At 36.9% G+C, this 23,146-nt stretch overlaps 1 protein-coding gene across 1 annotated transcript in view; it reads left to right on the forward strand.

Moving 5' to 3' along the window:
- The first annotated feature begins 4,611 nt into the window (after positions 1-4,611).
- The window catches only part of LOC145681522 (hemolymph lipopolysaccharide-binding protein-like), a 77,903-nt gene continuing 59,368 nt past the window's right edge, over positions 4,612-23,146 (forward strand). The window contains exon 1 of the mRNA XM_081753166.1: positions 4,612-4,879. The gene's annotated coding sequence lies outside the window, so the exon portion shown is untranslated. The remainder of the gene's footprint in view (positions 4,880-23,146) is intronic.

The raw sequence follows: 23,146 nt of genomic DNA on the forward strand, positions 1-23,146 counted from the left end.
TTTTTTTTTTTTTACGTTTTCTTTCACAAAGTAAACGATACAAAACGAAAAATGACGCTTTGTAACTTGAGAAATAATCTTCGTTGCCATTTATGGCATTACCTTGTACCTCACACAGCATTTTGCTTGTGTATCTATTATATGACGGCTATATGCGGGTACAATAAAACAGTTCCACTGGGTACATTGAAACGTTTCATTCCGCCCCAGAACTGTTTGTTTCATTGTGCCCCTCCTTCACTTTTGTACGAATAAAAGCACTGTGCTTCAAAACAAAGTGACTGAAATCATCAATGTTTACTTACCTTGTAAGGAGAAATATTCTTCTTAAAACCACACAGGAAATCCTGCCGATGTGCTTCGTTCATTATACAAAACAACGAGATAACCAAGATGCCGAAAAATTACTTTCAGCTATGGAAATTTTATTTTTCCTTCTTACGCTACTTCCACTAACGACGGCCATTTGTAAACTGGAATGTCATGTGGCTATGTGTGCAACGTTGCCAACCCAGAAATACCAGAACTTTCCGGTTTATGGTTTTGGCGGATACTTCTTTGTTTCACTGTACCCCTTGTTTCATAGTGCCCCCATCTCTCCTATATGAATTTGATGTATCCCTTGCACCCATTTTCATTTGAAAAACAGAAAGTTGAATCCAAGATGGCGGCCGGGGTGTGCAACATGTGTCAGGAAAGCAGTACTTGATCCAATTTGTTTTGCATATGCCCACATTCATACCCAGTTACATCTAAAGAAACTAAAAGTAATTTTGTGTCTGAGCATTAGAGTAGTTTATAATTGAATTCCGGATATATGAAGGCTCATAAATATGAAATTATCGGTATGGGCTAATAAAATTAATACAACACACATTGAGCCGCGGAGAACTTTGCATCTGAATCAATTTTACACGAATCCCGAGGGAACCCTTCACGAATGTGCCTTGTAAGTATCACACTACTGTCTGACCAGGAATATCAAGAGTGATTATATATATATATATATCCCATGTCTTCGAATTAAATAAATATGTGTTTGATTACACTACCCAATTAGGCAATAGTTTTGCACTGTTGGCGGCAAATGTATCTTCTTATACACTTTCTTGTCAACTAGATATCAACAAAGAATGCTGCAGCTTTCTGTAGAGAGAGAAAAAATATGTCTTATGTGTTTTATGTTCAATAGTACATGCATGCTTATGGACTAACATAATTTCAAGTAACTCCTTTACTTTTAATTGGCGTAAGATCGTACTTTGCACCAGAATTAAGGAATTTTAAAGAAAATCGCATGTAACTTACAAACGTAACGATTTAGAGCGCTGTATTTTAAACCTATAATAGCTAGACATATAAGGAAAACATTTGTGCAAGTGCATTAGTAAACATTCAGTATGACCATAGATATTGAAATATAAACTTTGGTGCAAAGTAACCTCATAGGTATATACAAAAAAGTATGTTTAACATACGAACATAACGTTTCTGTGCAATGTTTTTCCTTTTAGTATTTACTCATTTTACTTCCTACACAAAGCTGCATGCAGTCTACAAATATTGATATTAGAATGACGATACTGGTATCAGTACTTAGTATGAATTATCGATATTTGTAAAGAAAATTATAGTACTGGCACAGGAACCGCATTCTGATAGTTTAGTATATGTCACACAAAAATGCGAACCCAGGAACAGAAAACATATCCGTGAACCGATTTGCCTTGGTTGCTCTTTGTCTATGCCCAAGAATATCATCCCAAACGTAATCAGTATAGAATATTTATGTGGTTTGGGGCTTTGAGGCTAAGCCCACCCAAATTGCACGATTTCTTTCTTTCTCTCTCTCTCTTTTCTTTTTTAAATATATGTTAGTCAATCGTATGCGAATAAGTTTCAAGTTTTCCCAAAAGTCTAGTGATTTCTAAAAAGAACTAAGCTTTTTCTGAGTAAAGCTTTTCTCAAACTAATTTTCTGGATCCGCTACTGTTCGTAATTTATTTGCAAACAAGAAATCCATTCCGGCATCTACTTAAATAGGGAATTTACCTAAAATTAGAAGGCAGGAGGTACCAGCAGTAGTAATTTCCTATCTAAGGGGTTACTTTGGACCGGTGTAAAGTAACCCCGATTAGAGGCTAAAACAGCCTGCTCCCAGTTTTGTCGTTTTTATGACTTTAAAACGTTTCATACTTTAATTTCAACTATTGTTTCAAAGTACCGTTATACACAGTAGTATTCCACGAAACTGACTTAACTTTGACGGACATTCTTGTAAGTGATATCTTTCAAATTTTGTAGGCCTTTACAGTAACTGCTTTTCATACTTCTAGAACAACAAACCCTCCGGGTAATTAGAACTGAAGTTAAGCGCCAATATTATAGCCAAAATACACCAACGTGCCGTATTATGGCCGTGTGTACCAACGAAGTTCAACTGTTGAATGAGGATCATAACCTAGCTCGGTGAAAATGTCTACCAATAAATTTCAAGGTTAAGCCTCGGTCAAGTGCTGGATAAACTTGGTTTTAGCTTAAACGGCCGAATTTGGGGGTTTAAACTTCGTTGATCCAAGTCAGTCTGTTTAGATTCAATAATGTCTTTGTATTTTCCCACTAATGAAATTACATTTCTCGTGTTCGATTTTTTTCTCGTGGTTTCATTATGTTTTCCATCACAATTACGATAACTAAAATTAGACTACTCACAACTCTATGCACACAATCTCGAAAGTCGAAAAGACCGGCACGCGGTATGTTTTCTTCATTTATTACTTTGTTTAATGAAGATTAGAGACAAAAGAGGACAACAAATCAGAGTCGATTTTACAAATTGACCGAAGTTAACTTAAACGAGATGTACTGAACGTCGACTTTCAATGGTGCAACAAAAGTTCTGGAACCACGTTTAAACTTGAAAGTTTAATGTTGAACGCGTTTGACTGAACGCTCGTTTAAACTTCGTTGGTGCACACGGTGCACACGATATTCTATCTTAAGGTGGCAGTCGAAACTTTCTCTTTACAGTTCATGGTTTTACCGACAGAGGACTGTGCAACTCTTTTCATGTTTTGTGGAAAGTAACCCCTGATGTGCAAAGTACCCCTTCTTACGGTTTATAAAAAAATACTGACAAGTAAACCTTACGTTTGGGTGAATCGAGTTGCTGACTGAGACACATATGAGAAATTAGTACTAAATGTGGTCAATATTTTAGTGAAGTTGTAGGTGCGAAGCTCCAGGGGTTTAGGAGATACACCTACCAGAACATCACATGGAAGTACAGAATAGTCTTCATACAGTTGGAGGTAAAAGCCCTGTAAGACCTCTTGTAACGACAAAAGGTGAATAACAAATATATGGGTACATATTAGGACTAGGGGGAAGTCATATAGTAAGGGTATACCCGACGGCGGCCATCTTAAAATCCGCCATTTTGAATTAAGGTTAAGTTTTTAAAATAGGAATAGGGTCATGTGATACATGATTTAAGGCGCAAATTTATTCAGAATAACAATGGTGACATTAATTTTGATTTACGCGCAATTGGTAAAAAGTTACAGGGAAATTAAATATTGTTGCAGCATATGTATTAGTCCTTTACCCCACCTTGTAAAATTTGTGTTAATGATAATAATTAAATAAAAAGCAGGTGGATAAATATTAGGTCTGTGGTAAGAGTTGCCTTGATGGCGACCATGTTAATGATACAGCAAGAATGGTTATACCGTTGGATTTATAGTAAAATTTGCTATTAATAAGATGTCAATGTTATGCGTTTTGTTTAAAACTTTTGTCTGATTCAGAATGGCGGATTTTTACCTCCAACTGTATGAAGACTATTCTGTACTTCTATGTGATGTTCTGGTAGGTGTATCTCCTAAACCCCTGGAGCTTCGCACCTACAACTTCACAGAAATACTGACCACATTTAGTACTACTTTCTCATATGTGTCTCAGTCAGCAACTCGATTCACCCAAACGTAATGTTTACTTGTGAGTGAATTCGAAGAGCCAACTTCCTTTGGATTACCTGTAGCTTACAACAACTGTAACCTACAATAACTCCATGACCAACAACGTTGTAACCGCAAATTGTTGCTTTCTACCACTTCTGGTTTAAATGGAGGGTTAATGGAGAGATGGAATTTATTCTTGTGAAACTTAATCCATTTATTTTTTTTAAAAAAACTCCTCACCTCTACAATGTTTGCACTGATTCCTGCCAACAGACAGACGGACGGACGGACAGCGTGCTATAAGGCTTCGCGTACTGATGCATTTCTAAAGCGAATAGTTTGTAAGATAACGCGAATATCAATACTGCATTTTAATTGAAGCGTATATTAAGTCGAATCTTTCTTGTCAGCTTTCAGCAAGTACAAAACCAGCGATGCCAAAACACAAATGATGGCGATTTTACTATTGAATGTTATTAACACAAAAGTATGGAAATACTACTTATAAAAGCGACCTGCTGCCCGCCCAATAAAGATAAATTCACTTTTTTTTATTATTGTGGATGGATTACCAAACGGAATTGTTCAAGTTATTTTCCTCCTCGAAATGAAGGCAATGAAGTACGTATACGTTGACCTCGCCAAACCCATCGAAACGCCGGAGGCATAGCATCCAACGGCGAGGAAGTTGCTATCCTCGTGTCTATGTTGAAATGCAAATTGATGAATACATTCTTGTTATTGAGTGTTCATAGGTTAGTTGCTGGCTTTATACTTCCAAGTTTAGGTTTTATAAAGTACAAAAAAAATCCTCACAGTTTTCGTTTTCTGCAGTTTGTTACGTTGTATACGAGAAGTTGAGAAGCTACAAGTCACGGTTTCCATCGTGAAGTGTGCTAATTCCGCAAGATAGCAAGGTAAGGGTAGTTAAGATAATTTACTATTAGAGTTTAAGCCCAAAGCTAATATGAATCACAAGGAAAAGTTCTTGCGTGGCGTTATTCAATTACAACCAAAAGCAGTAACTACCCCAGTGATTCTCAACATTTTTTGACTGACGACACACTTTAATGAACTTGCAGGACATCGCACCACACTTGTTTGATATTATTATTATAAATAATAACAATACTAATAATAATGTCTTATTATACTGAAACCTATTAGTATTTATAATGACTCTATGTAGCACTGAGCATCATTGTTGCCGTTGGAGGAGTTGACTGGTACAGTCTATCTCCTTCTAATTAATTATTATTAAATTGTTTATGATTTTTAAATTCTAAAATTTCGCCACACACTTTAGAAATCTTCGTAACACACCAATGTGTCGCGACACGTCGGTTGAGAACCATTGGACTACCCTATAATTGGTTGAAATTAAAAAGTGATTTATCGTAATATTATCTTAAGTGCCAATTATTTTAATATTAACTATTTCTTGCAAAAGAAAATGAAATGAAATCTTTGAGTTTTACGTCCCACGGTTATGCAGGCTAGGCTAAAGGAGACGGTGATGATAAGAAATGAATGAAATGGTGGAATGAAAAAGTGGGAGGAAATGGGAGAACCCGGAGAAAACCCACACACATGGTGTTTTTCCACCACAAAGTCCACTTGGCGCAAGCTGGGTTCGAATCAGGGATCCCATGCACCAGAGGTGAACATTCTACCACTGAACCACCGCGGCCCCTTAACTATTTCTTGCGTTATACTAGATTAAACAATAATGGAATGGCAGCAGAATCCTGTAAATTTACAGAAAAAAAGTCTTGCAGGGCAGAGAAGAAAATTGCTTACTTTTATGAATTAGCCTTACGATTCTTTTATCCATTACTACGTGACGTGCAGGACCGAGTGAGCGTAGATTTAGATTTAAGAGAAGTGAATGATTGTGAAATTAAATTTTTGTACTTTCTTACCGGAAATCGAACTGGGAACAACGTTTACCGAAGGCACACGGTCTAGACCAGTGTTTCTCAAAGTGTGGGTCGCGACCCATTGGTGGGTCGAGAGAAGTTTTTCCTTTTAATTGTGAAAATTGTATTTTGATGCAGAATCATATGTTATGAAGTATTATTCAGAAAACGAAAATTGGAAGCGTTTGTTAACGGGGTGAAAACTAAGTGGTTATTCAGAGTTCAGAGCCCTGTCCTACTATACAGTCAGTAGAGATGCTGGATTAAAATGAAAAGATAGTGGGTGAGCTGAGTAGGGTATTGGTCTGGAGTAGTGTTAGATCTGTGTTCCTTTCTATGGCAACATTTTAACCTTTTCCACCTGTGTACAATTTCATATGATACAATTACTGAGAAAGAATTTACATTACACTTCCTCGATCGTCACCGACTGATATTCTTGTACCGACAGGGCCACTATAGGCCTACTCATAAATTTACATTGCAATTTAATTTGAAAGTGAGATATTTGCGATAGACATAAAAGAAATCAACTAAATTTTTATTAATTAATATTTAATCATCGAACTCTACTTTGTAATAATCGTGGTCGCTCGGAGTATTCACAACATCCCAAAATAAATTTCATGTTAATCAGTCGTTCGGCCTGTTATTGATTGAACTGGAATTAGAGATATGATATACAAAATTTAATTGTTTGTAATACACCACCACCATTACGTAGAATGTCAGTATGTATTTGAATAAAAATAGGTGGGCCACAAAATACTTTTTAACTATTTAATGTGGGTCGCAGTAACAACAAGTTTGAGAACCACTATTCTAGACACTAGACCAACAGGGAGGGTGCTCATGACCTTGGTTTTACATTTAAAGACATACCGAAGATGAAACATTATGTAAGAAACGAACGCTACATGCATTAACAAGAATTCTCGAGAACGAGATGAAAAAGATAATTTACGTGCTTTACTGCTTTGTCATTTGAAGCGAGCATGATATTTTTCATAATGTAAAAAAAAATATACAAATTTTTAAAAAAAGTTTCTCTTAATAGAAACCTTTGCCTTTAGAAAAACAGTAACATCTTCGTAATAAGAAACGTTACACATATCGTAACAAATATTACTGACTCATTTACAAATACTTTTCAACCTTTCTCAGAGATTGAATTATTCTCTATTGAAGATATCTACATTGAAATGAGACAATTTAAGTTTCCCAATATACTGTACTTTTTCCAGCAACAAATATCTGAATAAACTAAAACCCTGCAATCATGCCATTACAGTAATCGAGCAACTTTTCTCCTTTATTTGTACAACACTAATCTATGTCTTTAATAACAACCGAAGACTTAATTAATATTGAATTGGAATACATTAAAAAGTTATCTAATGTTTAGTGGTGTCTTCCATTCAAGCTCAAGTAGTCGGTTAATGCACATTACAAGCTTTGTGTTAATACAAATCCTTCTGTGGTGTTCATGGGTTTCAGCAATTTACATACGATTAAATCTAACAATATCTCATCTACATTATCAAGCGTCGAGAGTTCTCCTAGTGGATATGTGGATAGAGCACACGCCTTTGACGTGAAAGACCGAGTTCGATTTCCGGCGGGGGCTCATGTTGTTCGAATCCCACGTTAAGCTGTAGGTCCCCGTCTCATAAAGGCTCATTACTGAACGGGATGTTAAACTCAAAATTCAATTCAAAATGAAAATGAAATGAAATCTCTGAGTTTTACGTCCCACGGTTATGCCGGTTAGTCTAAAGGAGACGGTGATGATGAGGGATGAATGAAATGGTGGAATGAAGAAAGTGGGAGGAAACGGGAGAACCCCGAGAAAACCCACGCACACGGTGTTGGTCCACCACAAAGTTCACTTGGCGGGGGCTGGGATCGAACCCGGGACTCCAAGCACCAGAGGTGAACGTTCTACCACTGAGCCACCACGGCCCGAAAATTCAATTCAATCATCAATCGTCTGCTATACAAAGGACACGTTTTTATTCCTTCTTCTTTTGCGTGCTTTTATAGGGTTATTTGTTAAACAAAATTCCCTTTTTGTTGAATTCTAACAGGAACATTGTCACCAATTGGTATTTCTTGAGAATCACTTATACCAGGTCTGTCAGATATTGAACACGCAGAAGCATTCTTCTTTATGTCACACTGGAGACTGCATTGTTTCAGTGGTTTCACATCACGAGTATTTGTTTGTGATTGCACTACACACGATGTATCAATTTTCGCATATCGTTTATTATTAGCCTATTATTATTATTATTATTATTATTATTATTATTATTATTATTATTATTATTATTATTATTATTATTATTATTATTATTATTAAACAATTTTACGTCCTATTTTTCTTTGTACTTAACAGCAACCACTTAAACATCTCTAAGAGCAACATAGAATCAATGGGCATTGTGCGTATCACTTTTTCCTACGTCATACAAATTCTCCGTATTTTGTATACTAGCACGAAACTGTAAAACTTGATTTCATGAAACAAGTTTAAGAGCTGTATCCGTCATGGGGGGCCTTCCCGGTGATACGATTTATGATAATTCCGTTCACGACAAACTAGTGTGTTTGGATGATGTAACTCTTAGCAATCATTATTGCGTTCCCGCAGGGTTCATACGTGCTGTACACTCGCGCATTCTCTGGCAACTTATTTTTGTTGCTACTTCATATTGAAATGCAAGCTGCTTTAATTAATCAAATAACCGTCTTCCCAGTCAAACCTGAAGGCAAGTTGTCACACACAGCGCTCCAAGTAGGTAAGATCAAGTCACATGACAGTGCGCCAAGCCAAGTTCCAGTATATTACAAACATTTTTCGAACATCCATAATTTGCCTTGTCAGAAAGATGTACAACGAAAATTAACCTGATTCCGGCCATGTCCTTTATAAATATTAAATATTTTATTCCACCCATTTAAAAGATAGAGGGTCATGAAATCCTCCTAAACTCCCAAATTTTGACACTCACTGAAGGGCGCCGATTTCTCTAAATTTGGGGGGGGGGGGCATTCAGATGCAGAAGGTATCGGCGCCCTTGCACTCACTCATTTATCAAAACCTATGTGGCACTTTCTGCAGACATGGAAACTTAAAATTTGGCACAAATGTAAAATTTGTGATAGAAGCAAAGAAAAAATACCGAAAACTACAAACGTCCCCCTCCAAAGTGAAAAATAGGTGGCCAGGCCAAACTTAATTCACTTGATTCAAAAACTATTGGATATTTCCTGTAGGCATAGAAAGATGAAATGTGACACAAATGTAGGATTTGTGATACAGATAAAAGGGGAAAAAAAGAGAGAGAAAGCTGAAAATTTCTCCCTCCAAGCTAGAAAAATACGGGCAGGGCCAAAATTACGTCAAAAATCTATCTGGTACTTCCTGCAGACATGAACACTTAGAATTTGGCACAAGTGTAGGATTTATGATAAAATAAAGGAAAAGAATCTGAAAACTAGAAATTTTCTCCTCCAAGGAGAAAACGTAAGGGGAAGGCCAAAATTACGTGACTTGATTAAAAACGTATAGAGTACTTACTGTAGACAGGGAAACTTTAAATGTGGCAGAAATAAAGGACTTGCCATACAAGACAGAATCCGGAAACTGAAAATTTTCCCTTTTAAGGGGGATAATTAGGAGCATTGTAAAAATTACACATGGTTACGTCACTTGATTTAAAACGTATAGGGTACTTCCAGCAGACTTAGAAACTTAGCATTTACCACAAATGTAGAATTGGTAACATAAATAAAGTGAAAAGTCCGAAAACTGGAAATTTCCCTCACAAGGAAGAATGATAGGGTAAAGTCCCAAATTTACATAATTATGTCACTTGATTATTAAAAACTTATAGGGTCCTTCTTGTAGACATGGAAACTTAGAATTTGACAAAAATGTAGCATATATGATACACAGAACTGGAATATAGAATTTTACCCCTCGAATAAGGAAAAATTAGGAAGCGAGGTCAAAACCTGTAGGATACGTTTTGCAGACATGGAAACTTGAAATTAGGCACAATTGTAGAATTTATGACACACAGAGAGAGGGAAAAAAATCCGAAAACGGATACTTTTCTAGGAAATACATTAGGGGCAGGGAGGATATTACATGTAATTACGTCACTTAATTCAAATACTATAGGGTACTCCCAGTACCCATGGAAACTTGAAATTTGGCACAAACGTAGGCTTGGTAACACAAATAAAGGAAACTCCGGAAACTGGTAATTTTCCCTTCAAAGAAGGAAAATTGGAGGCTAAGGGCAGTACAATTACGTCACTTGATTCAAAACATATAGGGCACTCCCAGTAAATCTGAAAACTTGAAATTTAGCAGAAACATATTATTGTGATGCAAACAAACTAAAATTCCGAAAACTGATAATTTTTCCTCCAAGGAGGAATATTAGGAGGTAAAGTAAAATATACATATAATTACGTGACTTGATTCAAAACCTACATGAAACATTCAATAGATATTGGGACTTAAGATTTGGCACAAGGGGAGGATTTGTGATACAAGTAAAGAAAAATTCCTAAAACTGGAAATTCCCCTCCGAAAGTAAAATTAGGAGGTAAGGGCGAAATTAAATATAGTTAGTTACCTCGACAAGGATTCAATACCTATAAGGTCAGCATGAAAATTGGAAATTTGGTATAAACGTAATATTTGTGACAGAAATAAAGGAAAACCCGAGAACTGAAAACTTTCTCCAAAATTTCATATTGTTGCGTCACTTAAGAAAATATTCCAATTACTATATGGTACTCCTGACGCGTGTCAAGTTAGACCAACCACCAACACCAAAACGACCGGAACATATTTCAGAATTATGGGCTATTTATGGGCTATTAGTTGCTCTAAACCCAATTTTTGGGCTCCTACTGTTTAGCGGGAAATCGGGTTCAAAGTGGGCGAGTCCAGCTTAATATCAAGCTAGAACCCCCCATATGGTTAGAATGGTCCGATCGAAAAAATTCAAACACCGGAATTATGGGCTATTTATGGGCTAATTAGTTGCTCTAATCCCAATTTTTGGGCTCCTACTGTTCAGCGGGAAATCGGATTCAAAGTGGGCGAGTCCAGCTTGATATCAAGCTAGAACCCCCCATATGGTTAGAATGGTCCGATCGAAAAAATTCAAACGCCAGAATTATGGGCTATTTATAGGCTAATTAGTTGCTCTAATCCCAATTTTTGGACTCCTACTGTTTAGCGGGAAATCGGATTCAAAGTGGGCGAGTCCAGCTTGATATCAAGCTAGAACCTCCCATACGGTTACGGTTAGAATGGTCCGATCGAAAAAATTCAAACGCCAGAATTATGGGCTATTTATGGGCTAATTAGTTGCTCTAATCCCAAGTTTTGGGCTCCTACTGTTTAGCGGGAAATCGGATTCAATATGAGCGAGTCTAGCTTGATATCAAGCTAGAAACTCCCATACGGTTACGGTTAGAATGATCCGATCGAAAAAATAAATTCAAACGCCAGAATCATGGGCTATTTATGGGCTAATTAGTTGCCTTAATCCCAATTTTTGGGCTCCTATCGTTTAGCGGGAAATCGGATTCAAAGTGGGCGAGTCCAGCTTGATATCAAGCTAGAACCCCCCATATGGTTAGAATGATCCGATCGAAAAAATTCAAACGCCAGAATTATGGGCTATTTATGGGCTAATTAGTTGCCTTAATCCCAATTTTTGGGCTTCTATCGTTTAGCGGGAAATCGGATTCAAAGTGGGCGAGTCCAGCTTGATATCAAGCTAGAACCCCCCATATGGTTAGAATGGTCCGATCGAAAAAAATCAAACGCCAGAATTATGGGCTATTTATGGGCTAATTAGTTGCTCTAATCCCAATTTTTGGGCTCCTACTTTTTAGCGGGAAATCGGATTCAAAGTGGGCGAGTCCAGCTTGATATCAAGCTAGAACCCCCCATATGGTTAGAATGGTCCCATCGAAAAAATTCAAACGCCAGAATTATGGGCTATTTATGGGCTAATTAGTTGCTCTAATCCCAATTTTTGGGCTCCTACTGTTTAGCGGGAAACCGGATTCAAAGTGGGCGATCCAGCTTGATATCAAGCTAGAACCCCCCATATGGTTAGAATGGTCCGATCGAAAAAGTTCAAACGCCAGAATTATGGGCTATTTATGGGCTAATTAGTTGCTCTAATCCCAATTTTTGGGCTCCTACTGTTTAGCGGGAAATCGGATTCAAAATGAGCGAGTCTAGCTTGATATCAAGCTAGAAACTCCCATACGCTTACGGTTAGAATGATCCGATCGAAAAAATTCAAACGCCAGAATCATGGGCTTTTATGGGCTAATTAGTTGCTTTAATCTCAATTTTTGGGCTCGTACCGTTTAGCGGGACATCATATTCAAAATGAGCGAGTCTAGCTTGATATCAAGCTAGAACCTCCCATATTTAGAATGGTCCCATCGAAAAAATTCAAACGCCGGAACTATGGGCTATTTATGGGCTAATTAGTTGCTCTAATCCCAATTTTTGGGCTCCTACCGTTTAGCGGGAAATCGGATTCAAAATGAGCGAGTCTAGCTTGATATCAAGCTAGAAACTCCCATGCGGTTACGGTTAGAATGATCCGATCGAAAAAATTCAAACGCCAGAATCATGGGCTATTTATGGGCTAATTAGTTGCTCTAATCCCAAGTTTTGGGCTCCTACTGTTTAGCGGGAAATCGGATTCAAAGTGGGCGAGTCCAGCTTGATATCAAGCTGGAACCCCCCATATTGTTAGAATGGTCGCATCGAAAAAATTCATACGCCATAATTATGGGCTATTTATGGGCTAATTAGTTGCTCTAATCCCAAGTTTTGGGCTCCTACTGTTTAACTGGAAATCGGATTCAAAATGGTCGAGTGCAGCTTGATATCAAGCTAGAACCCCCATATGGTTAGAATGGTCCGATCGAAAAAAAAATAAACGCTAGAATTATGGGCTATGTATGGGCTAATTAGTTACTTTAATCCCAATTTTTGGGCTCCTACTGTTTAGCGGGAAATCGGATTCAATATGAGCGAGTCTAGCTTGATATCAAGCTAGAAACTCCCATACGGTTACGGTTAGAATGATCCGATCGAAAAAATAAATTCAAACGCCAGAATCATGGGCTATTTATGGGCTAATTAGTTGCCTTAATCCCAATTTTTGGGCTCCTATCGTTTAGCGGGAAATCGGATTGAAAGTGGGCGAGTCCAGCTTGATATCAAGCTAGAACCCCCCATATGGTTAGAATGATCTGATCGAAAAAATTCAAACGCCAGAATTATGGGCTATTTATGGGCTAATTAGTTGCCTTAATCCCAATTTTTGGGCTCCTATCGTTTAGCGGGAAATCGGATTCAAAGTGGGCGAGTCCAGCTTGATATCAAGCTAGAACCCCCCATATGGTTAGAATGGTCCGATCGAAAAAAATCAAACGCCAGAATTATGGGCTATTTATGGGCTAATTAGTTGCTCTAATCCCAATTTTTGGGCTCCTACTTTTTAGCGGGAAATCGGATTCAAAGTGGGCGAGTCCAGCTTGATATCAAGCTAGAACCCCCCATATGGTTAGAATGGTCCCATCGAAAAAATTCAAACGCCAGAATTATGGGCTATTTATGGGCTAATTAGTTGCTCTAATCCCAATTTTTGGGCTCCTACTGTTTAGCGGGAAACCGGATTCAAAGTGGGCGATCCAGCTTGATATCAAGCTAGAACCCCCCATATGGTTAGAATGGTCCGATCGAAAAAGTTCAAACGCCAGAATTATGGGCTATTTATGGGCTAATTAGTTGCTCTAATCCCAATTTTTGGGCTCCTACTGTTTAGCGGGAAATCGGATTCAAAATGAGCGAGTCTAGCTTGATATCAAGCTAGAAACTCCCATACGCTTACGGTTAGAATGATCCGATCGAAAAAATTCAAACGCCAGAATCATGGGCTTTTATGGGCTAATTAGTTGCTTTAATCTCAATTTTTGGGCTCGTACCGTTTAGCGGGACATCATATTCAAAATGAGCGAGTCTAGCTTGATATCAAGCTAGAACCTCCCATATTGTTAGAATGGTCCCATCGAAAAAATTCAAACGCCGGAACTATGGGCTATTTATGGGCTAATTAGTTGCTCTAATCCCAATTTTTGGGCTCCTACCGTTTAGCGGGAAATCGGATTCAAAATGAGCGAGTCTAGCTTGATATCAAGCTAGAAACTCCCATGCGGTTACGGTTAGAATGATCCGATCGAAAAAATAAATTCAAACTCCAGAATCATGGGCTATTTATGGGCTAATTAGTTGCCTTAATCCCAATTTTTGGGCTCCTATCGTTTAGCGGGAAATCTGATTCAAAATGAGCGAGTCTAGCTTGATATCAAGCTAGAACCTCCCATACGGTTACGCTTAGAATGACCCGATCGAAAAAATTCAAACGCCAGAATCATGGGCTATTTATGGGCTAATTAGTTGCTCTAATCCCAAGTTTTGGGCTCCTACTGTTTAGCGGGAAATCGGATTCAAAGTGGGCGAGTCCAGCTTGATATCAAGCTGGAACCCCCCATATTGTTAGAATGGTCGCATCGAAAAAATTCATACGCCATAATTATGGGCTATTTATGGGCTAATTAGTTGCTCTAATCCCAAGTTTTGGGCTCCTACTGTTTAACTGGAAATCGGATTCAAAATGGTCGAGTGCAGCTTGATATCAAGCTAGAACCTTCCATATGGTTAGAATGGTCCGATCGAAAAAAAAAATAAACGCTAGAATTATGGGCTATGTATGGGCTAATTAGTTACTCTAATCCCAATTTTTGGGCTCCTACCTTTCAGTGGGAAATCGGAAACAAATTCTGGAAGTCTAGCTTGACATCAAGTAAAAACTCTCCATAAGGTTAGACATCTCGAATCGAAGAAAATCAAACGTCAGAAATATATGTTCTAATTGATGCTGTAATTCCGAGTTTGGGGCTGCTACGTTTTAGCAGGAATTCCTTATCAAATTGTGAGATTTGGTTTAGCTTCTTGCTATAAACCTAGGGCTATAACACTCCGATCAAAAGAATTAAAACGTCGGAATTGTGGGTTATTTGTATTGCTAAATTGTTGCTCTAATATCGAGTTTTTTCTTCTGTCGTTAGCAAGATATCTCAAGCAAGATTGGTATTGATTTGTAGATAAGTTGGGATGATACTTTCAAAGTTGCAGTGAGAAAACATCGATGTTTATTAACTGAAAATTGATTTATTTGCACTCTCCGCAAATGTAAATCTATATCTCCACTAGTAAATCCATGAATTCTTTTTACACGTGTTTATGTTCATTATGTTTTGAAGTAAATAGTGTATATATAGAATTTATATAGTGAAATATCACTATTTTTTAAATCATTTTTTTTCTAAGGAAATGCCTCTTTGCCGTTGCTGGAGGCCGCAGTTGCACAGTGGTAGAGCGTTTACCTCTTGTGCGTGATTCCTGGTTCGATCCCAGATCGTGCCAATTGATCTTTGTGGTTGACAAACACCATGTACTTGGGTTTTATCGGCATTCTACCGCTGTGCCATTGCGGGCCCCAGCAACGATGAAGAGGCATTTCCTATAAACTAAAAAAATATTAAAAAAACAATATGATATTTCACCACATAAATTCTATATATACATTACTTGCTTCCAAACACACTGAACATATAAACGTGAAAAGACATTTCATAAATTTACTAGTAGAGATATATATTTGCATTCGCAGAAAATGCAAAAGAATCAATTTTCAGTTATAGATATCGACGTTTTCTCACTGCAACTTTGCAACTATCATTCCACGTTATCTAGAAATCAATACCAATCTTGCATGAGATTTCTTGCGAACGATAGAAGAACTAAAATCGACATTAGAGGAACTAATTAGAAAACAAATAAACCATAATTCCGGCATTTTAATTATTTGATTATTTATAGCACTAGGTTTATAGCTAGAAGTTAAGCGAAATCACACAATTTGATGAAGAACTCCTGCTAAACGGTAGCAGCCCCAAACTCGGAATTAGAGCACCAATTAACCAAAAAATAGCCCATAATTCCGGCGTTTGAGTTTTTTGGATCGGACCATTGTTACCGAATCGGAGGTTCTAGCATGATGTCAAGCTAGACTCGCCTGTTTTGTTTCCGAATTCCCGCTAAACAGTAGGAGCCCAAAAATTGGGATTAGAGCAACTAATTAGCCCATAAATAGCCCATAATTCTGGCGTTTGAATTTTTGCGATCGGCCCATTCTAACCATATGGGGGGGGGTTCTAGCTTGATATCAAGCTCGACTCGCCCACTTTGAATCCGATTTCCCGCTAAACAGTAGGAGCCCAAAAATTGGGATTAGAGCAACTAATTAGCCCATGATTCTGGCGTTTGAATTTTTTCGATCGGATCATTCTAACCGTAACCGTATGGGAGGTTCTAGCTTGATATCAAGCTAGACTCGCTCATTTTGAATCCGATTTCCCGCTAAACGGTAGGAGCCCAAAAATTGAGATTAAAGCAATTAATTAGCCCATAAATAGCCCATGATTCTGGCGTTTGAATTTTTTCGATCGCATCATTTTAACCGTATGGGAGGTTCTAGCTTGGTATCAAGCTAGACTCGCCCAATTTTGAATCCGATTTACCACTAAACAGTAGGAGCCCAAAAATTGGGATTAAGGCAACTAATAAGCGCATAACTAGCCCATAATTCTGGCGTTTCAATTGTTTCGATCGGACCATTCTATCCGTAACCGTATGGGAAGTTCTAGCTTGATATCTAGCTAGACTCGCACAGTTTAAATCCGATTTCCCACTAAACAACAGGAGCCCAAGAATTGGGATAGGAGCAAATAAGTAGACTATAAACAGACCATAATTCTGGAGTTTGAATTTTTTCGATCGGACCATTCTAACCATATCCGAATAGGAGGTTCTAGCTTGATATCAAGCTTGACTTGTCCATTTTGAATCCGATTTCCCGCTAAACAGTAGGAGGCCAAAAATTGGAATTAAAGCAACTAATTAGCCCATTAATAACCCATAATTATGGCGTTTGAATTTTTTTGATCGGACCATTCTAACCGTAACCATATTGGGGGTTCTAGCTTGATATCAAGTTAGACTCGCCCATTTTAAATCCGATTTCCTACTAAACAATAGGAGCACAAAAACTGGGATTAAAGTAAATAAGTGGTCTATAAATAGCCCATAATTCTGGCCTTTGAAGTTTTTCGATCGGACCATTCTAACCGTAACCATATTGGGTCTTCTAGCTTGATATCAAGTTAGACTCGCCCATTTTAAAACCGATTTTCCACTAAACAATAGGAGCCCAAAAATTGGGATTAGAGCAACTAATTAGCCCATAAATAGCCCATAATTATGGCATTTGAATTTTTTCGATCGGACCATTTTGACCGTAACCATATTGGGTCTTCTAGCTTGATATCAAGTTAGACTCGCCCATTTTAAATCCGATTTCCTACTAAACAATAGGAGCCCAAAAACTGGGATTAAAGTAAATAAGTGGTCTATAAATAGCCCATAATTCTGGCGTTTGAATGTTTTCGATCGGACCATTCTAACCGTAACCGTATGGGAGGTTCTAGCTTGATATCAAGCTAGACTCGCCTATTATGAATCCGATTTCCCGCTAAACCGTAGGAGCCCAAAAATTGGGATTAGAGCAACTAATTAGCCCATAAATAGCCCATAATTCTGGCGTTTGAATTTTTTCGATCGGACCATCTAACCATATGGGGGGTTCTAGCTTGATATCAAGTTGGACTCGCCCACTTTGAATCCGATTTCCTGCTAAACGGTAGGAGCCCAAAACTTGGGATTAGAGCAACTAATTAGCCCATAAATAGCCCATAATTCTGGCGTTTGAATTTTTTCGATCGGACCATTCTAACCATATGGGGGGGTTCCAGCTTGATATCAAGCTGGACTCGCCTACTTTGAATCCGATTTCCCGCTAAACAGTAGGAGCCCAAAAATTGGGATTAGAGCAACTAATTAGCCCATAAATAGCCCATAATTCTGGCGCTTGAATTTTTTCGATCTTACCATTCTAACCATATGGGGGGTTCTAGCTTGATATCAAGCTGGACTCGCCCACTTTAAATCCGATTTCCCGCTAAACAGTAGGAGCCCAAAAATTGGGATTAGAGCAACTAATTAGCCCATAAATAGCCCATAATTCTGAGATATATTCCGGTCGTTTTGGTGTTAGTGGTTGGTCTAACTTGACACGCGTGTACTCCTGTGTATGTCAAAACTTAAAATGTGACACACAAATTAAACAAAAGAGATCCAAAACCTCCAAATTTCTCTCTGGAAAGAAGAAATTAGGATTACGTCAAAATCAAACATTAACATGTACCTTCTGTAAACTATTAGAAACTTGTAACTTTACTCTGTTATCATCTAATTTTGAAATTTAAACAAATATAGAACATACTCTACAACTAAAATAGAAGAACTCCAAATTTCTCTTAGCAAGGGAGTAGAAATAAGGTAGAGAGAAAATGAAAAATAAGTATTTGATATTCATCACTATTAATCAAGGCGGACGGCAGTGCACTAGTTAAGTTATCTTGCTGCAACACACACTGTGTATATTACTCAAAGCAACTCAGGTATACTTCGAACATCCATAGTTTCGTTTCTAACTCGAAATTTTCCCCTCCAAGGACATTTAGAGGGCGGGGTAAAATTACGTCACTTGATTCAAAAACTTATAGAAGACTTTCTGTAGACGTAGAAGCTTGAAATTTGGCGCGAATGTAGGATTTCTGAAAATGAAATGAAATAATATCTTTAAGTTTTACTTCTCACAGTTATGCCGACGAGGCTAAAGGAGACGGCGATGATGAGAAATGAATGAAACGATACAATGAAGAAAGTGGGAGGAAACTGGAGAACCCCGAGAAAAAACTCACACACGGTGTTTGTCCACCACAAAGCTAATTCGGCGCGAGTCGGGATCGAACCAAAGATCCCACGCACCAGAGGTGAACGCTTTACCACTGAGCTACCGCCGCCTCGAATGTAGGATTTGTAATTCAAATAAAGGAAAAATATCCGAAAACTGAAAATTTCTCCCTCTAAGGAGGAAAATTAGAGCGCAAATGCAAGACTTATAGAGTACTTCTTGTAGAAATGGAAACTTTAAATTTGACACAAATGTAAGATTTGTGATACAAGTAAAGGAAATTTATCTGAAAACTGGAAATTCCCCTCTCCAAGGAGGATAATTAGGTGGCAAGTTCAAAACTACATCACTTGATTCAAAAACTTTTAGGAGACTCTCTGTAGATATGGAAACTCTAAATCTGGAACAGATGAGGATATGTGATACATGTAATAGAAAAAATTAGAAAACTGGAAATTTCCTTCTCGATAGAGGAAAATTTGGAAATAAGGCCAAAATTATATGACTTTATTTTAAACATATAAAGTACTTTTCGCAGACCTGAAATTGGGCACTAACATAGGATTCGTAATAAAAGTAAAGCAAAAATTCTGGAAATTAGAAATTGCCCCTCTAAGAAGGAAAATTAAGGGCAAGGACAAAATTGCATATAGGTACGTTACTTTATTCGAAACCTATAGGGTAGTTTATGTATACATGCAAACTTGAAGTTTGGCACAAATATAGGATTTGTAACAGAAGTAAGAATTGCGTCACTTGATTCAAGATCTAGAGTACTTCCAGTAGACATGAAAACTTGAAATTTTTTGCATGTATAGGATAATGATATAAATTGTGGAAACGCTTCGAAAAACTGCAAATTTACTCCTGCAAAAAGGAAACTTTTGAGTCAAGGCCCAAAATTTCCGTAGTTACGTTACTTGAAACTTATACTTACGCTACCTGGACAAGGAAACTTATAGTTAGGCCGAACTAGAAGGAAGGAATAAAATTCGAAAAGTGAAATTATTCTTCCCCAAGAAAGAAAATTATTGCGTAAGAGAAAATGACATATAGGACGTAACTTTATTCAAAACCTATAGGGTATTTCCAACAGCCATTGAAACTTGAAATTTGGCACAAATGTTGGATTAGTGATATAAATAAAGGGAATATCCGAAAACTTGAAATTTACCACTGCAAGGTAAAAAATTAGGAGATAAGGGCAAAATTACATATAGTTAATTCAATTGATTCAAATGCTACAGAATACTTGTCACAGACATATAAACTTAACATTTAGAGGGGCCGCGGTGGCTCAGTGGTAGAGCGTTCACCTCTGGCGCTTGGGGTCCAGGGTTCGATCCCAGCCCCCGCCAAGTGAACTTTGTGGTGGACAAACACCGGGTGGTGGGTTTTCTCGGGGTTCTTCCGTTTCCTCCCACTTTTTCATTCCACCATTTCATTCATTACTCATCATCACCGTCTCCTTTAGCCTAACCGGCATAACCGTGGGCATATGCAATTTTAACTTTTCATGTCTAGAGGAAGTATCCTAAGGTTTAGAATCATTATCAAAGTAACGCAACTATATGTAATTTTGCGCATGTACCCTAATTTTCTCCTTTAGAAATGGAAATGTTTAGTTTTCAAACTTTGTCTTTCCTTTGTCACAAATCCTACTTTTGTGCCAAATTTCATTAACCAACTGAAGCTTTGCTGTATTGAATAACTTACACTAAAATACAAATTGTTGAGCAAAGTAACGTTTATTATAAAATAATAAATGTATGACAGTTTCGCCAACTAATTGAAGGTATCTGATGAAGCCAATACGTTCAGTTAGTTGGCGAAACTGCCATACATTTATTATTTTATAATAAACGTTACTTTGCTCAACAATTTGTATTTTAGTGTAAGTTATTCAATACAGCAAAGCTTCAGTTGGTTATTGAAATTTGGCACAAAAGTAGGATTTGTGACAAGGGAAAGACAAAGTTTGAAAACTAAATATTTCCATTTCTAAAGGAGAAAATTAGGGTACATGCGCAAAATTACATATAGTTGCGTTACTTTGATAATGATTCTAAACCTTAGGATACTTCCTCTAGACATGAAAAGTTAAAATTTGGCACAAATGTAGGATTTCTGAGAAAAATAAAAGTATCCGAAAACTGGAAATTCCTTTTCCAAGGAGGAAAATTAGGACGAAAGGGCAAAATTGCACATAGTTGTGTTATTTATGACAACATTTCAAATTCTATAGAGTACTTCCTATAAACAGGGAAAGTTAACATTAGGAACAAGTGTAGGATTTATACTAGAAATAAAGAAAAAAATCCGAAATTAGGAACAAAAGTAAGACTCAAAACCTATACGTAGTGTACTTCTTTGGAACACGCAACCTTGAAATTTAGAATAAACGATAGGCATAAGCTGAAAGTAAAGTTAAAAGAAAAAAGAAAGAAACTTTCGAATTTCCCTCTACAAGGTAGGGGATTAGTGGCAAGGGGAAAATCACATATTAACATTAACTTGTGAAGAGGTTCACAAACTTATAGTATCCTTCCTGTAAACATGAAAAAGTTTTAAATCTTGTCACCCAGAAATATTATTTCAAGTACATACAGCAGGATACAGTATTTCCACTAAACAAGGAACTTGAAATTCCAGTCAAATGTAAACAATTGGCATGAGTTAAGATAAAACTTAAAAGGATGAAACTTATAAAAATGTCAGCTATAGGAGTTCGTGAAGAATAATAGGGACACAAATATATGTTACTATTACATATTCCTATTCGGTTACTGAGTTGCTGTCACTAAAACCTAATAAACTTTATAAGGTACTTCCTATAAATGAGAAAATCTGAAACTTAACGGAAAGATAACGATGAAATATTCATCCCTATCACTATTTAATACACTAACTAATGGTCGCTTTAGGTACTAGGAAAATAATTGTAAATGATTTTCGAAAAGTATAATAGGATATCCTGCTAAAAACTTAAATGTGGAAAATAGAACCTACTCTTTTTTTTTAGTAGTATTCGTACATGTATCACTTCATAGGGCCACAAAAAGAAGGAAGAGCTTAAAAAAAATTCAAGTTTCATTGAAATTCGGAAATCGGAATATGAAATTTGCAGCTTTAGTGCTGAAGGGAACTCCTCAGTAAAACCCCTCTCGTGGAGACAGTGTATAGAACTTGTTTTCAGCAATAATGTTGTAAATTTAATTTCCCGATTTTCGAATATTCATAAAACATGGCATCATTTCAGAATTTTCTTTCATAGTTACAAATTTAGTTTTTACTTTTTTTGTAAATTCACCGTTAGCTAAAACCCTTCTTTATACGTAATTTATTATCTTTGGCAGAACTGAAAGCTTGTATGTAGGTACTCTGAAACGACACCAAGTTCTATGGATTTCCAAAAATTGAAAAATTAAATTTGCAGCTTTAGTATATGCTGAAAAGAAGTTCTATCAGTATATCCTACAGAGGCTTTTGTCAGACAAGTTCTTCTCAGCATTTAAAGTTGCAAATTTTATATTCCGATTTCCGAATTTCAATGGTACTTGGCATCGGTTAAGATTTGTATTCTTTCTATGGTCCAATAAAGTGATAAATATACACTCATGTCCAAAATTATTGTCGCATGTCTATAAATATGTTGTTCTATTAATATAATTTAGTAAGGCATTCGCCCGGTATTTCTTACAATGTTAGTATGTGTATTATCTGCAAAGATATGTATGTGGCAAATTTCATGTCAAAAGAGCAGTAAATAAGAACAATAAAACGAAAATAAAATTTTCTTGTCCATTTAGCAACATTTTGTTTTACCCATTCTAATTTTCGTATTTAAAATTCTTTTCCTATGAAATTTCCCACAAATATACAGCACACTTCCCGATTTACACATAGTATCAGTATGTGTAAAATTACCCAGCAAAATCATCATCAAATTATATTCGTACAAGAAGACAATTATAGATATGCATCAATAATTTGGACATATTTTGGATAACTTCGGCTCTATTGCTCACATTTATGTTCTTGGTGGGATTTGTACTACTGGTGGAGGCTTTTCCACATCTACACCCCTAGATCGATTTCCTAAGAAGGAAGAATACACCTTATATATATACTGCTCTGCTTATTTTCAATATAATAAATGTTACTAAATGAAGTGTAACATTTGTTACATTATATAATGTAACGTTTTTCACGCGATTTCACTCGGACTTATTGAATTCAATGAGCATATTTTACAGTGATTCAA

Source organism: Thermobia domestica, chromosome 3, assembly GCF_964235325.1.
Source record: "Thermobia domestica chromosome 3, izTheDome1.hap1.1, whole genome shotgun sequence".
Classification (NCBI taxonomy): Eukaryota; Metazoa; Arthropoda; class Insecta; order Zygentoma; family Lepismatidae; genus Thermobia; species Thermobia domestica.